At 37.3% G+C, this 14,085-nt stretch overlaps 1 protein-coding gene across 2 annotated transcripts in view; it reads right to left on the bottom strand.

Moving 5' to 3' along the window:
• Window positions 1-7,978, bottom strand: part of LOC114239593 (dopamine D2-like receptor) — a 164,847-nt gene extending 156,869 nt beyond the window's left edge. For both annotated transcript variants that reach the window (XM_089734530.1, XM_028169874.2), the window contains exon 1: window positions 7,835-7,978. The gene's annotated coding sequence lies outside the window, so the exon portion shown is untranslated. The remainder of the gene's footprint in view (window positions 1-7,834) is intronic.
• Between the last annotated feature and the right edge of the window lie 6,107 nt (window positions 7,979-14,085).

The following is a 14,085-nucleotide window of genomic DNA, read 5'->3' as shown; positions in this document are numbered from 1 at the left end:
CTAGACAGGAGACTCTCTCTGTATCTATCATAAATCTTTTTGAAGCCTATAACCATTATAGTGTCTATTGAACATCGCAGTGGACGTGGCCATGTTTTAAATTTTACAAAAAATACTAGGACAAAAGCATCATACAAATATTATTGGAGTAATATTTTCATGCGAAATACGATAGGTAAGTCCAATAGCGTTTCTCAAGCACGTGGTAAGGGTTCTCATCGTTCCTCTTTCGTCCTTTTTGTGCTCCTCAAAGGAATGTTAAAAAAATCTGCTAGACACTTCAAGTACCAGTATTAAATTGGCGATCCGGAAGTTTGAGAAACAGGGCAAAATTAGTGACAAATATGACGCGTTATCGAGTTTGCAAAGCAAAAATCGAGATACTATAATTTAAGAATCTAAGTTACACTTTAATGGTTTCGCGTACCTATCTCAAATTCATGAGTGATGTACACGGAGCTAAACAACCGTGTCAATGAACTCTAGGGTTAATGGACGCAGTATGAAATGAAGGAGTTGGTTTTTTTATAAGGCTTATATGATTGAACGAGCTCACGACCTACCTGGTGTTAAGTGGTAATCGCAGTCGAACAGAAAGGCATTACTGCTTCACGGCAGCATTAGGTGGGGTAGTGGAACTTACCCGTGCCGACTCACAAGACGTATATATATATAATTTTCAATACAAGCGCTTCCGACACAAATATTTCTGTTTGTCGTATTAATAAAAACCGAATCTTGATAGTACAGGCCTTTGTAAAGGCATGTTATTCCTTTTCAGGCGTACGTTTCATCCGAAGTATAATGGCGGCCACTAAAATAGGATAAGTAAATATTACTTGCAAAAAAAAAACAAAAAGCTAATACATTCGGGTAAAAACACACACATCTGGCCCCAAGCTAAGATTTTAATTACTGTAGGAAATATATCTTGCATACCTATGCAGATTTACCGCAGGTAGAAATTAAGTAATATCAGAAGAAGCTATCAATATCTTCAAAGTTATAAATAGGTGGGCATACTGTTATCAAATTGCAGCTTTAAAATAATCAATAATGACTTTGGCAATAAAAATATTCTGTCAGAGCCGTCTGTCTTATTCTTTAGGAAAATATATCATGGGTGTCTGTGTAAAGTTAGTTGTAACAAGATCCCAATTAAAATGGGCATACCGATCCCAGTGGATAATAAATAATCCATCCCAGTTTCAATCATTATTGAAAATTTCAGTTTAGCGTCAAAAACATCAAGTTATCGTTTCGCTATTGCCATGTGATAGTGGAATTTGATAGTATGACGTCAAAGAGTGTCGATGTTTAATCTGTGATTACAAAGTGGAACCACTCAGCAATCATACTTATGATAATAAGCCTATATACAATCGCTTTAAAGTACTGAATCTACAACTTTAAAATGAGTAGTGTAAAGTTCATTTTTGATTGTATAAATGAAAAACTAAATTGAAAAACGAACAAATACTACAAAAGAGTAAGCAAATATTTAAAGGCTATTATTTATTGGGGCATTTTGTCGAAAATTATAATGAAGTAATAGTTATATTTCTAATTCTCAATGTTTTTTTTTTACTTTAATGAGAAGACGTCATTGGATTTAATTTTCATTTTTTATTTTCATCTAGATGACAAACAAACAGACCAAGATCTTATTTTGAATCCTGTTTAAAATTCTAAAATGTTACTTCTCAATTTTGTTGTTTCATGACATCAGAAGGACGATACCATCAATATTGTTAAGCTCACAATTCACTTAGCGGAAACACCGATATCTCATATTTATAAAATTGAGGTACCTACAACTAATTACAAATTATACCTTCATTGTGGAAATGGTTAACAAAAACAAGGTTTAATTCCGCACGTGTTTAATTATTACTTATTTCTATTCATTGTTTACATGACCGTATCAGACGTCGCGCTCATAAGGCCACAGAGACTTTGGCAACGAAAAATAGACCCTTGATTTATATAGCTTGTCACTTTCAGAATTCAATTCAGATTTTTATTAAACGGAATATCGCCTTTCGAAATCCCATTCTCTCGGATCGTTTGGAGCCTCTGGGTTTGCGGAGGGACTTCGGTTCCCTCTGTATTTTATACCGTATGTTCCATGGGGAGTGCTCTGAGGAATTGTTCGAGATGATACCAGCATCTCGTTTTTACCATCGCACCGCCCGCCACCGGAGTAGAGTTCATCCATACTACCTGGAGCCACTGCGGTCATCCACAGTGCGTTTCCAGAGATCTTTTTTGCCACGTACCATCCGGCTATGGAATGAGCTCCCCTCCACGGTGTTTCCCGAGCGGTATGACATGTCCTTCTTCAAACGAGGCTTGTGGAGAGTATTAAGCGGTAGGCAGCGGCTTGGCTCTGCCCCTGGCATTGCTGAAGTCCATGGGCGACGGTAACCACTCACCATCAGGTGGGCCGTATGCCCGTCTGCCTACAAAGGCAATAAAAAAAAAAAAAAAAATCTAATCAAAACATCCGAATCAAGAGACAAGGTGCTTCATCAGGCTCATACGTGTCTTGCCTGCGTTACCAGAATATCTGGCATATCAATATTGCACTTCTATAGAATTCATCTCACGTTGCCATCCATTAGTCTCCATGGAAACCAGTACCTCAATTTACATTTTGCGTACTTTGTGCATTGCTTCAATGAATAATCGGATTTAGAGTTTGCTATTCGCATTATGTCTAAGCAATAATTCAATTTTGCCACTCCCGGATGTAACTAAGGGTCGTTATTTTCTTTGGACTTGATATTGCGAATTTAATATTTCTAAGCTCAAATTAAACACAGTGTAGTTCAATAAAAAAAGTTTTGTAACCTAATTGCTACCCGATTTATTCCTTGCGAATGTTAAAAATTGCCACCGACATGAATAATATGCTTTTGTTGTTGTATAGTTAATGGTAAACTGGGCGAGTTGACATAAATACTATTATTTTTAAAAGGTAGCTAAAAAATAATATAGTAATCTTACTTGAAATCAGAAGAAATAAAATATAATTCTTCATACCAACAATTTTGTCTTCCACTATATAGACCTTTTAATCTCCCATAGCGACGTGTATATGGATTTTATCCAAATTACACGCTTCGGTGGTCGCGCCTGTAAGAGGGACAAATATTTTTGTGGGTGCCCGCTTTATTCGTGTTTTCGTGTTTCGTGTTTTTCAGGCTGTTTTTTTTTTGAAACTTGTATCGTATTATTAGTGTTCGTTAGCGCTTGTGGTGACGACATACTGGTGGCCGGTGAAGCGAGGCTGGATTGAAACGTTATTTTTAGTGTTTTTGTTGAGTTCACTTGAGCTAACGACTGAGATTTTGGAAATGTTAAATGTATCTAGATGTGATTCCGGGCAATCGTATTTGGATCTTTACTAGCAGGATACAGTGATACATTCATTAATATTGACCTATTAATCTTTGTTAACCTATAACCACAAATAATAATAAAATAAATAAATAAATGAGCTTAGTCTGCACTATTCTTGTGTTGTAACATCATTATTTTTCCAATGTAGCCCTTTCTTTTTAAATTTGATAAGCGTTATATTTTGGACACCATTAAAATTTAAACTATTATAATTAAAAGGAATTGACTATTCTAAAAGCTTAAGAATGTATTGTTTGTGAACACTTTCCTTTTTTTGTTTTTACGTCACGATTACGTCATTAAAATAATGTAAAATCACTTTAGAAGAGCATATGACATACATAGATCTAATAATACTAATTTAGTATTGGCTTAGAGACCAGACAAAGGATGATATAATTCTGCATAGCTGTTAATAAGAATGAACTATTGCGAACGTACTCGAGTCATAGCTGCTAGCTCCGCTTTTTATTACGTAGAAAGATGATCAAGCTGACGGCCTACGTGATGTTAAGTGTTTAATACCTTGCCACGAAGGTCTATCAATTATGTATAACGGCTATTCATGTTTCAAGCCGGAACTTATTACTGATTAGCGGCAAAACTGGTAAGTAGCCGCTCAGAAGATGTCTTTCATAATCGACTTCCAGAAATAACTTTGTGTGTGTATAAATTTGCGTATGTTTCCTTTAAGTATTGTGGGCTCGCTCGGGTAGACACAATCGTACAAAGTCGACATCACCCAAAACACGTCATTTCGGATCCTCCTGATCCACTAACGGTGCTTTTAGGTACCACAAGCACCGGTCATCGTTCTCGTCGAACCCGTCGCTTGCGACGAAGGGTTCGACGAGTAAATTAACCCACAGACACAGCCCACTGAGTTTCTCACCGGATCTTCTCAGTGGGTCGCGTTTACCATCCGGTGGTAGATTCTGCGAAGCACGGCTCTCGCTAGGGTTCGTGTTAGCAACTTCCTCAGGTTTGAGCCCCGTAAGCTCACTTACTAGTTAAGGTCACGCTGAAATAGTCTTTCGGTTTGATGGGTCGCAAAGTCTTCTTACGATTAGAGGTTTTTTTATTTTTTTCGTGCCGTGGTCCGAACCTCCTGCGAGGTCCCAATGCAAGCATTTAAATGAAGCTGAGTTCGTTCGCCCAATTAACTTAAAAATTCGTGTAGCTATATAATTAAACAATACCTTTCCACCTGTCCAAAGACTTCAGGATATACACAGACTGGCATTAGTGAGGCTTCCACTTGTTCGTTTTAATCCCCATCCTTTTAAACTGAGACGTTGGGTACACAGTCTCGGAATTCATTAGACGAATCTAATCTAATTTATTATTCTTAAGGGAAATATTATACGAAAATAAATACGAAAGAAAAAATAATTTGTGAAATTTTAATTACGAAAGGGTTTTGATTTCGGATTATTTTGTTATTTTAACGTATTTTTGAGGAATTATAAAAAAAAGTACCCTACGATAGGATTAAAACTGAAGATACGGTGTAAACTGCAGACTTATTTGATATCACGAATATATTCTATTTATATTGTTACTTAGAACGGTTGACGAGCATAAGATCCGCCAAGTGGTAACCAGACAACGACATAGCTGTCACCAAGTCTTAGCTTTCCAGTACTCTTCAAGCCGATAAGCGTTACTGTTTCACGACAGAAGTAAGCGCTAGTATTTCAAAAAATATCATTTTGGTGGATTTGATTTTTAGTTGGCGGTGTTATTCCTTCACCGTGAAAGTCAATCGTGAGCATTTGTTAAGTAAGTACGTATTTTATTAGAAAAGTTGGTACCCGCCTGCGGGATTCGAACACCGTTGCATCTCTAGATACGAATGCACCGGACGTCTTATCCTTTAGGCCACGACGACTTGCAACTCCTATATGCGGCTTCGCTGTAGGCATATTTTATATAAAAATATACTCCCGATGTATAATACTTTCTTCTGGATTGAACGGTCGAAGGTCACTTGAACGGTCGTTTGTTCTATTGTTGTCTTATATGAGAACGGTCAATTCGTTCTTTTTCGTCTTTTTGTCTGGTCTTTTTCGAAGTCCAAAAATGTACTGCCGTGCCGCTGGTCACGTACGCCCTCGTTCCATTTCTTTTCTAATTATTTTCAAATCTCTGCCTAAGTCTGTGTCTAGTTATTGTAGGTCTTATGTCCTGTCAAAGAGGTTGCACGCCACGACATGAATGAAATGCATCTTTTGTTCATTTTCAATTAATTAAATAATATATTTACTGACTGCATTTAATGTAAATAATTTTGAATAACATTTGCACGCCGACCTGGTAGAAATACACTGTTCAATAAAATAACTATCAACAACTTTGTAAATCGTGTTTTAGCTAATAAAATTTGATTAGATTTGATTTGATATTCCCGTCAAGGTGTACGTAATACTTCACAATGATCGGCTGTAGTCTAGCTAAAACTTGAAAACGTAACAGACAAACGCGAGAAACACTTTCACGTATGGATGTATGGATATACAAATATTTAATGGTTATAGCTTTGTTTGCTTCTCTACGTTCGTCCTTAATCACACGAAACTCTGGATAGTTATTTTTCAAAGCTCAAGAAATTCGAAAAAACAAATTCTGAATCGCGCTATGAGTAATTTCAATATTTAATAAATAAACAAAATTAAAACGATAATCTGCGATTATGTTGCCATCACAAGGCGGACGCTTCCAGGTTAGAACTGGTTCAAACGCGTATAGCTTTTGCGGTTTGCCCTGAGGTTTTCGATTTATTTACTAATTTTTGAACTGCAAACATATCAATCATTGTCATTCGGCTCTAAATTAGGATTCCCCGTGTGGTGGGCACCAGAGACTGACATATTATATACCTTTATATATATGTTAAATAGATAATAAAAACCCAGACAAAGAGCAATCAAACCTGGTCATCACACGAACGCTTACCCGATGTGAAAATCGAACCCCGACCCTCGGCGTAACAGTTAAGGACACTAACTATTGTACCACCGAGTCAGTCATTATAGTCAAGAGTATCATAGTATAAAACAACATCGCTTTCTCTGTCCCTATATCCCTATGTATGCTTAAATCTTTAAAATTATGCAACGGACTTTGATGCGGTTTCTTTTAATAGATAGAGTGATTGAAGAGAAAGGTTTATGTGTATAATGACATCCATTAAATAGTGGAAAAATCAATAATAAATTACAGTTTCCGAAGCGAAGCGAGGGCGGGTAGTAAAGACTAAAGAGAGCATTATTCTAACTCACCCAATACATTTTGTGTATTAGATTTTCTATTCCCTTCTAACGTTTTGGAAAAACAACTGACTAATATATGAAGTACATGCAGGTCAAGGACTACTCGAAACCAGAGAAGAAAATGGTCTTTAACGATTTATCTTTGCCTATTTATGTTATTACATAGATGAATGTCAATTTGAGAACGTTCCCGTAACGTTCAATAAATTCGCCTATGTTTTATTGTATACTTTATATACACATATATTGTTAGGTTCAGGTACAATTGGAATTAAAAAAAATAATTACCGAATTCGATTTAATCAATGTAATGTGAAAATTGATTTTATCACAATTAATATTTACCTGGAGCCACTGCGTTCATCCACAGTGCGTTTCCAGAGATATTTTTTGCCACGTACCATCCGGCTATGGAATGAGCTCCCCTCCACGGTGTTTCCCGAGCGCTATGACATATCCTTCTTCAAACGAGGCTTGTGGAGAGTACTTAACAGAAGGTATCGGCTTGGCTCTGCCCCTGTCATTGCTGAAGTCCATGGGCGACGGTAACCACTCACCATCAGGTGGGCCGTATGCTCGTCTGCCTACAAGGGCAATAAAAAAATATTTGATCGCACATCTCGGGATAAGCGGTGTGTGGCTATTTCTAATGTGGTCCATAGGCTTCTGTTGTTGTTGTTATTGTTGTAGACCAAGGGTAAGGTTTGTAAGACCAAAGGTAAGGACCCGCTGGTACATAGGGCCTTCACAAGTCGTTGGCTCCTGTAATCACTTGCTATCAGAGAGGTTTCGGTCTTGTAACGTTTTATCATATTTATTCAAATTGAATTAATATTGTAAATTTAGCTAAAATATTTCTCTAATATTTTCATTGTTAGTTGATATTAAATCAGCTAGTGAAAAATGCTAGGGCTATAGAGGTAAATTTAAAAGCACAAAAAGCATTGGAAAACGTATTAATAAAACATATTATAAAAAAAACCGTTATTAAAGTTATTCAGAATTTTAACACAAGGTAAATTAAAATTAGAAAAGTTGCTGTAAAAAGTTTTCCGTTAGAATTACAATCTCCGAAGTTACGACGAAGAAAAAAAATTACTGATAATATACCTACTTAAAAAATAAACTAACTTTGATTCAATTAATAAAACACATACCTATTTTATTGGGTCCCTCGTAAACACACACCCACTCACCAATTAATCGGTTAAAATTCAATTAATACGCACAACACTCACGTTACACACACCGTTCGCGAAGTTTCAGGTTTGCCGGGGCGGGCGGTTCGTCCTCACGAAGGGCGGGATTGGGACTGACTGAAGGCTACCTCGCATTACGCACAAGCGCAGTACAGTACATAGTTTACTCACTTTTGTGAATTTAAATTCAATTAATTGGTTAATTAATTCAGCCTAACCGATATAATGTATTTGTTTTTAAGGTAATCGAATTAAGCAATTGTTTTCCGAATTAAGTATTCTAAACGGCTGGCAATTAATGTTAGGTGAACAGAAATTTACACGAAACTTTTTGATATATATCGGGGAAAGCTGTCACGAGGGATATAGTTAGCAAATACGAAAGATTCTTCTGTCAATTAATGAAGTAATATTAACCACAACGCATATTTTTTTTTAATTGTTAGGTGGGTGGACGAGCTCACAGCCCACCTGGTGTTAAGTGGTTACTGGAGCCCATAGACAAGCACAACGCAAATGCGCCACCCACCTTGAGATATAAGTTCTAAGGTCTCAAGTATAGTTACAACGGCTGCCCCACCCTTCAAACCGAAACGCTACTTCACGGCAGAAATAGGCTCACCGCGCATTTGCCTACTTGGGCTTTGTAATTGGCATTCTAAGTATTTACTGGTAAGGTGCGTTTCTTTTGAGACATTAGCAACCACCATCTTACGGCCATCCAGTTGTTAAGCATCTAACAGAGCACAGAGAGAGTATAAGCGAAATGCCTAACCCTCCTTAAGATATGGGCAAAATGCGGCTTAAGTCACGGTGAAGTCCTTCATTCGTAGAAGTAATAATTCGGAAAGATTACGGACAAGTAGAAGTAGCCCTTCATAAAAAAATAATAATTGCTTAGTTGGGAAGACGAGCTCACAGCCCACCTGGTTTTAAGTGGTTACTGGAGCCCAAAGACATCTACAACGTAAAAGCGCCAGCCACCTTGAGATATAAGTTCTAAGGTCTCAAGTATAGTTACAACGGCTGCCCCACCCTTCAAACCGAAACGCATTACTGCTTCACGGCAGAAATAGGCAGGGTGGTGGTACTTACCTACGCGGACTCACAAGAAGTTTTACCATTAGTAAAAGATAACACATAAAATTAGGACTTCGACCAAAGTCTTAAGCTTGATGATGTAATCCACGTAGTGATATCTGCGGGATCCGCTAATCATTTAACATCAGGTGGGCCTAAGTTCATTGACTGGCGTCAGGTTTTGTAAATAAGTTGTAATAGCATCTTTACAACTTATTTAACCCTTAGGAACAATTTAAGACTGTATACTTTGAAAATTAGGCTTTATATTATAAGGTCCCAACTCGCGGTAAAGTCCGAGAGAATGTAGTCGCTATATAGGCGAACATTCCTCCTAAACTTACGGTACTGGGTTTAATTTACGCCTGATTTTGGATTTCGACCTAAATGAACACCAATGAAGGTCCATCTGGTTTTGACTGGTCACCGCTGATCACATTGAGTCGTGAGGTCAAATACTTCTCTGTTCGAACGCCGGTAATCGCTTGGCACGAATGCACCGGGCGTTTTACCCTTTAGGTCACGACGACTTCAGTAAAACTTGCTACGCATACCTAGTTATTGTCACGAAACAAACACAGCTCATGATTTTCAATATATTGAGCACAGTCATTTATGTCAGCCTGTTAATTTTATTAGCTTGTCAGACGAGAAAGCGGTTTCAAAGTATAAAATTTCAAAGTATTCTCATTAACCTTTCAGAAAATAATTATAACAAAGCTTTTAATCATGATTAATTAAAAGATTTTTTTAATAAATGACTTCCATTAATCCTTTTTTTATAGAATTCGAAGCCATATGTATGTACATACATATGACCATCTTAATGGTAAATGGTCACTTTATCCTTGGACGTTATCAATTCCAGGACACAGACCACAGAATGTCGAAAGTAAAACGACTCTTTTAACCTTTCTTTGAAGAATTGTTTTCAAAGCTCTTAGAAAAAAGAAGGGAAATTCAAGCTGACATTCAAATCCTCATTTGAAATATTTAGTATACTCTTGCTATTTTGAAATTTGGCGTGATTGCAAGCATATCCGATAGCCGTAATAAAGGCTGAGCAGAAATTGTTTTATCCCCTTACGATTTCCACTCTGCGTGCGTTAAATGTCGCGTGGGGCTTAAGGTATCTCGTGAAGTTATAAGGTCATCCGCAAGTTGATGGCAGAGCGCAACGGTTTTTTTTTTATTGCCTTTCTAGGCAGACTAGCGTACGGCCCACCTGATGGTAAGCGGTTACCGTCGCCCATGGACTTCAGCAATGCCAGCAGCAGAGCCAAGCCGCTGCCTACTGCTTAATACTCTCCACAAGCCTCGTTTGAAGAAGGACATGTCATAGCGCTCGGGAAACACCGTGGAGGGGAGCTCATTCCATAGCCGGATGGTACGTGGCAAAAAATACCTCTGGAAACGCACTGTGGATGACCGCAGTGGCTCCAGGTACTATGGATGAACTCTACTCCGGTGGCGGGCGGTGCGATGGTAAAAACGAGACTTTGATATCATCTCGAACAATTCCTCAGAGCACTCCCCATGGAACATGCGGTACAAAATACAGAGGGAACCGTAGTAGGTACCCTGGGTGTTTATGCCGCGATCTAGCCACTTGTTTCGGTACGAAAGGTGGGACAGCCGATATGAAGTAAAATTAAAATGTAATTTCGCATGTTTTGTGGGAGTATTAACGTTGACGTCTTTGAGTTTTAGTTACCACTAAACATCAGACCATTTAGTATTAAAAACTTAGCTTTGGATTGCATTTTTGCAATCAAGTTATCCAAACAAGCAATGCTGATATTGATGAATATTTCCTCTTAGAGCATTAAGAGGAAATATTCAAGGCGCGAAGAAGTGGTATATGATAGAGGAGTATGGAAGGAGAAAACATGTTGCGCTGATCCCAGGTGACTGGGAGAAGGGCAGGAGATTCCTCTTAGAGCATTAGTCTTTTGGACCTTATTGTGTACCCCTGCGCGCTCTTAATTTGGCGGTATCATTCACATCTCTCGTTGTAGCATTTTCGAATATTGCTACGTAAAATACATGGCAGTTTTTAAAGTAACAAGTACTGTGCACTCCTGTTGTCTCTTTTTAATATACGAAAATAGAAGTAACGAATATAGTTTGCGTCAAGGGAGACTGATAAATATATAGGTATATATATTAATATGTCGTGGATAACGACTTTTAGTAATATTAAGACGGTGGTTTTGATTATTATTTTAAATGATGAAATGTTGTTTTGATAAATATCACAAAATGAAGGGTAGACTCCGTAACGCCACAGTATAAAATGGCGGTACGTGGACAGAGTCGTAGCATTCCGTGTCAGACAGTCATTCCGTCCGTCTCAGTCAGTGAGTCAGTCAGTCGGTCTGTCGGTATGTGCAACGAAACTGTCGGTTTATCCTGTCATTGTGAAAGTTGTGTGTGTTGAGTTTCAATAATTATTATTGAAAAGTTTTATTGACTAAACTGAGTTCAATCGAATAAGAGTGATGACGGAACCTACCGCTCAGCCATCCCTGACGTGTGCTGACATATATGTATACCTAGTCAGGTCATAAATTCTGTCACATGTTTAATGTAAAATAATTGAAACAAGTTTATTCATTATGTAACCATTCATATACCAAAATGAACTTAACAAAACGTAGATTCTTATGACACTAAAGTTTATTCAAAATGACCTCCGTGATTTTGAATACAGGCCTTCAATCTGCGCGGACAGTCGTCTATCGCAGCACGAACGAGGTCCATGTCAATATCGTCGGCTGCCTTAATCAAGGATGTCTTGAGTGACTCCAAATTGGGATGAGGCTTTGAGCACGCCTTTTCCTCCAAGTGTTGCCATATCTTGTAATCTAACGGATTCAAATCTGGACTGGAGGAGGGCCAGTCTTCGTGCCGGATGAAGTCGATTTCACGCGCCGCCAGCCAGTCTTGTGTGCTCTTCGCTCTATGAGCTGGCGCCGAATCTTATTGGAATACCCAGTGCCTGTTATTGAACATGGTATGAGAAACAGGTTGCACAAGGTTCGTCAGGACTGTATTTTGATACACAACTGCATTCGTTTTTACACCTTTCTCACAAAAATGTACCTCTGTTAAGCCCCAATAAGAAACTCCCAACCATACCATGTGCGAGGATGGAAAATGACCTCGTTGGACACGCGGAATACGGTTGCTCGCTTCTTCACTACTGTGTGCGTACACCTTATCATTTTGTTTGTTGTAGCTCTCTTCTACGGTAAAAAATTTTTCATCCGAAAAAAGAATTTCCCGATATTTTTTTCCCGCGTACCGCTTCAACAAAGCGCGGCATCTCTTCAGTCTCAGGTCCATTAGACGAGCATTCAAACGATGTCCTTTTTTCTTCGATATGCCCGAAGCCCTAAGTCTTCATTTAACACCCTTTTCACCGTGGTTCTGCTTAACCCCATCTGAAGGGCCAACAGTTTCTGCTTACGTTTGGGATTTCTTTGAATTCGCGCCTTCACAGCTTTTATCAATGCTGGAGTCCTAACAGACCGAGGGCGACCACTTCTTGACCTGTCATCTACACTAGAGTCTTCATTGTATCGTTTGATGGTAGGATAAACGAATCTTTTGGTTATATTCAAATTTTTCAGTATGTTAAAAATTTGAATTGGCGCGTAACCGCAACGATGCAACGCAATAACTGCAACACGGTCTTCTTTAAGCGTCTACTCCATATTTAAAAATGAGTAAAATTCTAATAGTATCCATTTTTATTTTCATGAACAATTCGAGATTCGAATTCAATAAACTTTTTTGTGGCCAGCATTCTAAAAGAAAAGTTTTTACTGTGTGACAATACTTATGACCTGACTAGTTATATATATATAGAGAGAGAAAGAGAGAGAGAATACACTTTATTGCACACCAAAACTCAATTTACATTCATAAAACAATCAAAAAAGCAGATACATTTGTACAAAAGGCGGTCTTATCGCTAAAAGCGATCTCTTCCAGATAACCGTTTAATTTACAGAAATTCTGGAAAATATAAAAATATAGCAGGTATGTTGCGGTGTACTATAGATAATACATTATTATAGAAAATATATACATACAATAAACAAAATATATAGCTTTTACATATAATGTGAAATATATACCAATATTTATATGCCATAAATAAATATATGTAACCTCTATACGATTAATCCTTAAAGAGTTTAATATGTTATTTATATCATTCTTCTATAGATGACATAAATAGAATTTCGATTGTTGAAACATTAGAACATTAGACATATAAAGAGCATTTTTGCAATATTAAAATATAAAAAGATATAAAAATAATGGTGAAGCAATAGCTTTAAATGTTGTTTCTCTTTATAAGAGCAACTCAATTGCTATTATTTTACAAAGCTAAACTGTATTTTGATTTAAATAAATAAATACATTATATATATTTAGTTTTTATATTTTATCAATGTATTTCCTTGTCGATAGGGCTCTAATGGAACATTGTTACGAAGGTCCGTGCATAAGACGAGCCTTGCAACTGATTTGGTCTGCAAATAATCCGGCGAGCAAGATGAAACCCCTCTATTCATATAATGGGCGGAATTTATCTATGACATATCCAAAGATAAATCTGTTTATCTTATTCCCAGTCACGTACGTATTCACGTGCTGATGGTTTTCCATTCGGTCAAAGTTTAATTATTCGTTGGTCCGCGATAAGTTTGCCATTTATATGCTAAATCTAAATTGGTAGTTCGTGGTAGAAGCCTATACGTGTTTGTACCCCTTGACGAATGACATTGAAATCGGGTATACGAATTGAAAACGATTTTGCATAAGCATAATTAGTTGTATTGTTAGGAGCGATTATTATTTCATACCAGTTGAACTAATTTTGTATAATAACCTAGGTACTGATTTTATCGCCATATAAATATATGTGGACTTTTCGAATCGATTGAATTCGATTTAAAAATTTAACATTTACGACTAAATCACGAACAGTAAATAATGAATCAACGTACCTTTGCTTATATACAACCTTCTTTCTTCTTTATATATTTAATTAGTAAAAGATATTCTAGATAAAATTAGTTTTATTGGCATGAGCCTGCCCTGCTCTTTCCCAA

The sequence above is a fragment of the Bombyx mandarina genome, chromosome 18 (assembly GCF_030267445.1).
Source record: "Bombyx mandarina strain Sakado chromosome 18, ASM3026744v2".
Lineage (NCBI taxonomy): Eukaryota > Metazoa > Arthropoda > Insecta > Lepidoptera > Bombycidae > Bombyx > Bombyx mandarina.
The sequence above is the reverse complement of the archived record's forward strand: the minus strand, read 5'-3'. Positions and strand labels throughout refer to the sequence as shown.